Here is an 8,383-nt window from a genome sequence, read left to right as displayed (position 1 = left end):
TATACATTACCTGCCCGGTGTCAGCCTCCATGCGGTGTCCGTCCATCTCACCAGGCAGCCCCATACACGCTAGCGGCACATTTATACATTACCTGCCCGGTGTCAGCCTCCATGCAGTGTCCGTCCATATCACCAGGCAGCCCCATACACGCTAGCGGCACATTTATACATTACCTGCCCGGTGTCAGCCTCCATGCGGTGTCCGTCCATCTCGCCGGCAGCCCCATACACGCTAGTGGCACATTTATACATTACCTGCCCGGTGTCAGCCTCCATGCGGTGTCCGTCCATCTCGCCGGCAGCCCCATACACGCTAGCGGCACATTTATACATTACCTGCCCGGTGTCAGCCTCCATGTGGTGTCCGTCCATCTCGCCAGGTAGCCCCATACACGCTAGCGGCACATTTATACATTACCTGCCCGGTGTCAGCCTCCATGCGGTGTCCGTCCATCTCGCCGGCAGCCCCATACACACCAGCGGCACATTTATACATTACCTGCCCGGTGTCAGCCTCCATGCGGTGTCCGTCCATCTCACCGGCAGCCCCATACACGCTAGCGGCACATTTATACATTACCTGCCCGGTGTCAGCTTCCATGTGGTGTCCGTCCATCTCGCCAGGCAGCCCCATACACGCTAGCGGCACATTTATACATTACCTGCCCGGTGTCAGCCTCCATGCGGTGTCTGTCCATCTCGCCGGCAGCCCCATACACACCAGCGGCACATTTATACATTACCTGCCCGGTGTCAGCCTCCATGCGGTGTCCGTCCATCTCACCAGGCAGCCCCATACACGCTAGTGGCACATTTATACATTACCTGCCCGGTGTCAGCCTCCATGCGGTGTCCATCCATCTCACCAGGCAGCCCCATACACGCTAGCGGCACATATATACATTCCCTGCCCAGTGTCAGCCTCCATGCGGTGTCCGTCCATCTCGCCAGGCAGCCCCATACACGCTAGCGGCACATTTATACATTACCTGCCCGGTGTCAGCCTCCATGCGGTGTCCGTCCATCTCACCGGCAGCCCCATACACACTAGTGGCACATTTATACATTACCTGCCCGGTGTCAGCCTCCATGCGGTGTCTGTCCATCTCGCCGGCAGCCCCATACACGCTAGCGGCACATTTATACATTACCTGCCCGGTGTCAGCCTCCATGCGGTGTCCGTCCATCTCACCAGGCAGCCCCATACACGCTAGTGGCACATTTATACATTCCCTGCCCAGTGTCAGCCTCCATGCGGTGTCCGTCCATCTCGCCAGGCAGCCCCATACACGCTAGCGGCACATTTATACATTACCTGCCCGGTGTCAGCCTCCATGCGGTGTCCGTCCATCTCACCGGCAGCCCCATACACACTAGTGGCACATTTATACATTACCTGCCCGGTGTCAGCCTCCATGCGGTGTCCGTCCATCTCACCGGCAGCCCCATACACGCTAGCGGCACATTTATACATTACCTGCCCGGTGTCAGCCTCCATGCGGTGTCCGTCCATCTCGCCGGCAGCCCCATACACACTAGCGGCACATTTATACATTACCTGCCCGGTGTCAGCCTCCATGCGGTGTCCGTCCATCTCACCGGCAGCCCCATACACGCTAGCGGCACATTTATACATTACCTGCCCGGTGTCAGCCTCCATGCGATGTCCGTCCATCTCGCCAGGCAGCCCCATACACGCTAGCGGCACATATATACATTACCTGCCCGGTGTCAGCCTCCATGCGGTGTCCGTCCATCTCGCCGGGCAGCCCCATACACGCTAGTGGCACATTTATACATTACCTTCCCAGTGTCAGCCTCCATGCGGTGTCCGTCCATCTCGCCAGGCAGCCCCATACACACTAGTGGCACATTTATACCAGGGTTGCTCAGCAGGACCCCGAATGCACAGTTTCCCCGAAAAATTCTGGTGTATTTTAGGTTTGCCGCATGCGAACCCGAATGCTGCGATTCCGAGCCGAACCCGAATACGAAGCCTGCCGAATGTGCGCGCTGGAATTCGGCCAGATGGAGCGGTGGGTTCGGTTTCGGCTTCGGGATTCGGGGATGACGTGATTGGGCAAATCAGAAGTCCTCCTGCCGAGGACCTGGCAACCCTAGCAACCAATCAGAGGAGGGGAGCCTGGCCCTCCCCTCCTGTATATAAGGCGGCGGCCATGTTGCGGAGCCACGCACTTGTGTGACTGCTGCTGGTACTGAGAGATTCTCCAGTGCTGTGCTGTGTCTGAGCAAGTGCTTTTCACTGCTAAACCTAGCGTTTTGCTTCCTAAACACATTTATTGTTGTCTTATATAGTTAGCTAGTATTTTGATTGTTTTTAGTCAGCTAGTGTATAGTGTATACTGTGCTAGGCTAATGTTAGTCTGGCCTACTAGCCTAGGTAGCCTTAGCCTACTACTAGCTTAGGTAGGTTAGGGATTCTTGTTAGTTGTGTACTAGTAGTACTAGTTTAGTTAATTATTACTGCTGTAGTCTGTTACTTTATTAGTTTCAGTACTGCGTTAGTTAGTTACTGACTGTGACAGGTCACCACCAGCATCCATTGTGAGTGACCTGACCTGTGACTGACTGTCACCTCACCTGCCCGAGGCTATTGATTGATTGCGTCTGACCGTGTGTGGCCGTTTGTAATTGTCACCAATTGTCTGCCGCACGACTTACTTGTAGCCTATTACGCTAGGTGTTTCTTAGTTACCTGCGTGCATACTACTAGTGTCTACTGTCTACTACTATACTACTAGTCTACTAGTCTAGTACCCGTTCACTAATTTTTTTTTCAATTTTACTGTGTGATTTTATTATCATCCGTAGTGTGTGTAATAAATAAGAGTTACTTACAACACATACAGGCCACCACACCAGCATCCATTGTGAGTGACCTGTGACTGTCTGTCACCTCACCTGCCCGAGCCTATTCATTGATTGCGTCTGACCGTGTGTTACCGTTTGTAATTGTCACCGATTGTCTGCCGCACGACTTACTTGTAGCCTATTACGCTAGATGTTTCTTAGTTACCTGCGTGCGTGCGTACTTCTAGTGTCTACTACTGTACTACTAGTCACCACCAAGTCACCACCAACACAGACTTTATTTAAGTTTACACCCTTTCCCGCCCTCTTCTACTTATTTTTTTTTTTTTTACTGTATTTGTATAGTGCACAATGACTGGCAGAGGTAGAGGTAGAGGGCGAGGCACCACCAGGAGAGGAAGCGCCATTGCAGGAGCCACTGCCAGCAGCAGCAGGTCTGGGACTGGTGCGCCGCCAGCCACTGACCACAGGGAGGAGGGAGCAGAGGCGCAACAGCAGCGTGTTGCGCCCATCTTTGAGACGGGTCGTCGCCCACGGCCCATTGGGGAGAGTCAGGTGCAGGCTGTGGTGGAAATGATGGCGGGGCAGGAAGCCACCTTTTCCAGCCAGGCCTCCAGCACCAGCGAGACTAGCGCCACCAGCACCAGCACTCCTGTCCGCAGCAGGCCTCCACCAGCGCTTGAGGCCATGGTCACGGTGACCCCATCGACCAGCCTGCCCTCAATGAGCACGCTCTTCTCCCCTGAGACTGTGACCATGTACAGGGATGTTTTGGAGAAGTATGAGTTGGAGATGATAGGGCCATGCAAGGAGGAGGAGGAGTTACAGGTGCAGAAGTTTGTTGTTGGTGCTGAGGAGGAAGGGCGTGATGCAGGGGATGTTGGGGTAGAGGAGTTGGTTGAGTCAGGCTCACAGGATTTGTTTGGGGTTGATGATGATGACTTGATAGATCCTTCCTATGTGCCACCAGTACCACCAGCACAGTTGGTTGAAGGCAGCTCATCATCGGAGGAGGAGGCGTCTCTGGCGCAGAGGCGCGTCAGCAGCAAGGCGGCCAGCACAGGGCGTGGAAGGCAGGAGCCACAGCCTACTGCTTCAGTCGCTACCACCACTCGCAGCAAACCTCTAACTAAAACCAAAAAGGCACAATCCTCCAAGGGCACCCAAAAACCCCAGCCCTCAAGCGCAAAGAGCAGGTTGAAGTCCCCAGTCTGGCGGTACTTCACCAAGTGCCCAGTGGACCCGACCCGTGCAATTTGCAACAGTTGCAATCTCAGTCTCAGCAGAGGTCGCGATATCCACAAATTGAGTACCTCGTGCCTGCAGACCCACTTACAGAGCAGACATTTTGAGGACTTTAATGAGTTGGAGAAGCTTATGCAAAGTGGTGCAGGCAGTGGTCAGAGCCAGACAACCACTGCACAGATTTCAGCAGCAGCAGCCGACCCTCCTGCCCATCCAGCAGCAGCAGCAGGAGCACAGCAGCAACTCACTCCCACCCCCCCCACCCGGGCAGCCAGTCCTCAGTGGCCTCATCAGCTCCCTCCACAGTGGCCTCCTCATCCTCCCATGCAGGCAAACGCCGCCAGACCCTGCTCAGCAAAGCATTCCCCGGTGTGACCAAGGTGCTGCCTCCCGCCCACAGGCGCATCCGGTTGCTGAACGGGTTGCTTGCCCGGGCCATGTGCTCCCAGCTCCTGCCATATTCCTTTGTGCAGGAGGGGAGTGACATCAGAGCGCTGCTGCAGGTTGGGATCCCGGAGTGGCAAGTCCCCAGCCGCCACTATTTTTCCCGCAGGGCGATCCCAGCACTGCACCGCTCTGCCATGGAGAACGTGGGCCGCGCGCTGGATCACGCTGTCAGTGCGCGGATCCACATAACCATGGATTCCTGGAGCAGCCGGTTTGGGACAGAGCGCTATCTGTCCTTTACGGCCCACTGGGTCAGCCTGGTGGAAAGCCCAAGCGAGGAAGCAGCAGGTCCACCCTCGGGCGTAGCAGCACCAGTCGCCCACTACGTGGTGCCATCGCGCGGGGTCAGGGGAGAAGCAGCAGCTCCTACCGCCAAGCGATCCCGTCTCTCCAGCAGCGTGAAGGCCCGCCACTGCCAAGCGCTGCTGGAGATGAAAAGCCTGGGGAAACACTCCTTGACGGCAACTAACGTGCTCCGGTACCTCAGGGAGCAGGAGAGGACGTGGCTGACCACCAGAGGCCTCACTGTGGGATTGGTGGTGTCCGACAATGCCCCCAACCTGCTGTCTGCCATCAGCAGTGGAGACTTGCTCCACGTCCCTTGCTTGGCCCACGTCCTGAACCTGGTGGTGCAAAAGTTCATGCGCACCTACCTGGGGATGGAGGAGCTGTTAGAAGCGGCGCGGAAAATTGTGTGCACTTTCCGCCGCTCAGCAGCTGCCGCAGCAAAACTGGCAGCCATCCAGCAGCAGGAGGGCCTGCCACGACACCGCCTTATCATAGATGTGCCAACTCGCTGGAATTCCACCCTGGCGATGTTGGAGCGGCTGGTTGAGCAGAGGAGGGCTGTCAACCGATACATCTATGATGCCACTGTCGCCGGCACCGGCAGCAGCAGCAGCACCACACTCCAGCTCCTCACCAACGTGCAATGGGGGCAGATGCAGCAGGTCTGCTTGGTGTTGGCTCCCTTCCTGCAGGGAACCAACCTGGTGAGTGAACAACGGGCATCCCTCTGCCAGTGGGTGCCCTTTGTTTGTCTGCTGGACAGGGCACTTGGCGATTTGGTGGATTTGGGAGAGGAGGCCCTGAAGCAGCTGGAACAGCAGCCGCCTGTGCAGTCCACTGCTCCGCAGGTATTTGAGTCCCTTGAGGAGGAGGAGTTGGAGGTGCTGGACGTTGCTGCTGGGGGGGAACATCGGAGCACAGCAGCAGTGGTGCGAGGGTGGAGAGAGGAGGAAGAGTCTCAGGGGCAAGAGGAGGAGGAGGAGGAGGCTGACCCTGATGTCTCTGTTAGACGGTCCACCCTGTTCCCCATGGCAGCGCACATGCTGCGCTGCCTGCGCACAGACCCCAGGGTCAAGCGGATGCAAGCGAGGGAGGACGCCTGCATCAGCATGATCCTGGACCCACGGCTGAGGGGGAGGTGGGATCAGTTTCTGCCTGCCAGAGACCGTGAGCAGCGAGCAAGGGAGTTGCAGGAGATCCTTGTTCGGCGACTGGAGGAAGCCTTCCCCCCGCCTTCCACTCCCTCTGTCCCTGTCCAGCAGCCAGCAGCACAGCAGCAGGTGCCTGCGACCAGCAGCAGCATCAGGCGCCCAGGAGACCTTCTGTCATTGACGCAGGCGTTCTACAAGAAGGTACAGCAGCCGAGAGAGGAGGCGCGGGCAGCAGCCACCTTCGGTGAGAGTCACAGCCAGCACATGATCCGGATGGTGGCCGACTACATGGGGTCCTTCAGTGGGCTTGACACCGGCAGCGAAGAGCCTGTGGACCCCATGGAGTACTGGGTGGAGCGCTTGCACATCTGGAGGGAGCTTGCACAGTACGCCCTGGAGATATTGTCTTGCCCCCCTTCCAGCGTGCTGTCTGAGAGGTGCTTCAGTGCGGCCGGTGGCGTGGTCACCGAGAAGCGCTCTCGTCTGTCCACAGAGGGCGTGGACAGACTGACATTTTTGAAGATTAACCAGGCCTGGATAGAAGGCACGTTCCTGGCACCTGTTGTCGGCGAAAGGAGGACATGAAGTGCCTGCCTGGGAATTACAATACATTGCCTGCTGCCTGCCATACGTGACGACTCCTCCTCCTCCTGCTGGCCTGCTGCATTGATTTACCTATGAATTTATTTATGTATTTATTTATTGTATTTCTACCGGACTCCTGCTGCTGCTGCTGGCCTGCTGCATTGATTTACCTATGAATTTATTTATGTATTTATTGTATTTCTACTGGACTCCTCCTCCTCCTGCTGGCCTGCTGCATTGATTTACCTATGAATTTATTTATGTATTTATTTATTTATTGTATTTCTACCGGACTCCTCCTCCTCCTGCTGGCCTGCTGCATTGATTTACCTATGAATGGATTTATGTATTTATTGTATTTCTAAAGCGGCAACATATTACACTGCGCTCATTTTCATCCTGCTGCTGTCAGTGGTCCGACCGCCCACACAATGCATTGCCTGCTGTCAGTGCCACACGTCACTCCACCTCCTCCTGCTGCTGCTGTTGTATTTATCCTACTGCTGTCAGTGGTCCCACCGCCAGGGTCCACACTATGCATTGCCTGCTGTCAGTGCCACACGTCACTCCTCCTCCTACTGCTGCTGTTGTATTTATCCTGCTGCTGTCAGTGGTCCCACCGCCAGGGTCCACACTATGCATTGCCTGCTGTCAGTGCCACACGTCACTCCTCCTCCTACTGCTGCTGTTGTATTTATCCTGCTGCTGTCAGTGGTCCCACCGCCAGAGTCCACACTATGCATTGCCTGCTGTCAGTGCCACACGTCACTCCACCTCCTCCTGCTGCTGCTGTTGTATTTATCCTGCTGCTGTCAGTGGTCCCACCGCCAGAGTCCACACTATGCATTGCCTGCTGTCAGTGCCACACGTCACTCCACCTCCTCCTGCTGCTGCTGTTGTATTTATCCTGCTGCTGTCAGTGGTCCCACCGCCAGAGTCCACACTATGCATTGCCTGCTGTCAGTGCCACACGTCACTCCACCTCCTCCTGCTTCTGCTGTTGTATTTATCCTGCTGCTGTCAGTGGTCCCACCACCAGAGTCCACACTATGCATTGCCTGCTGCCAGTGCCACACGTCACTCCACCTCCTCCTGCTGCTGTTGTATTTATCCTGCTGCTGTCAGTGGTCCCACCGCCAGGGTCCTCCCTCTATGCATTGCCTGGCTCCTCCCTCTGATTTTCAGTTGGGAGGCTGATCTGGTGGTGTGAAGAGGTGTGCTGCTGAGCTCCTGAGCTCCCAGTCTTTGGACTGGTGCTTTCTCATCTACAGAGGACCTTGTCAAGGCGGACACTGAAGGTGAAGTAAGGGAGAAGGACTTTTGTTTGTGGCAAGGCTCCCCTGGGCTGGAAGGCTCTGGGGGGGCCTGACCTTTGTGGAAGAGGTTTTCCCTGTCCTCCATAATGGAGGCTCATGAAGCTGGTGGCGAAGGTCCTAGTGTCAGCGAAATTGTAAGTAAGACTGTGGAGTGGCATAAAAATGTCAAGGAGACTCAGGAAGCTCTTAGAACATTGCAGTTTGAACTAAAAAAACGCATAAGCAAATATGGACAATCCTGGAAACCAAGTTTTCTGGAAACCAATGCACAATTGGTTAAATTGCAAGCGCAAATTGAGGAGAAAAGCAGAATACTTAAAACTTTAGAGGAGCATGGTGGAATGTTTTCGGAAAGTTTGAAGAATAGCCAAAGGTTTGACCAAATGAAAAAAAATGAGGGTAAAGCAGTGGAAAATTCCGGAAGCCTGAATACAGAGAGCCAGGGAGGAGATGCCTCTGGTAATCTGTTCACACAAAGTGGAAGAAGCACAGCTGTTGTTGATGAGAATCTGCCTGGGG

This window comes from Hyperolius riggenbachi, chromosome 10 (genome assembly GCF_040937935.1).
Source record: "Hyperolius riggenbachi isolate aHypRig1 chromosome 10, aHypRig1.pri, whole genome shotgun sequence".
Classification (NCBI taxonomy): domain Eukaryota; kingdom Metazoa; phylum Chordata; class Amphibia; order Anura; family Hyperoliidae; genus Hyperolius; species Hyperolius riggenbachi.
Note: the sequence above shows the minus strand (reverse complement) of the source record.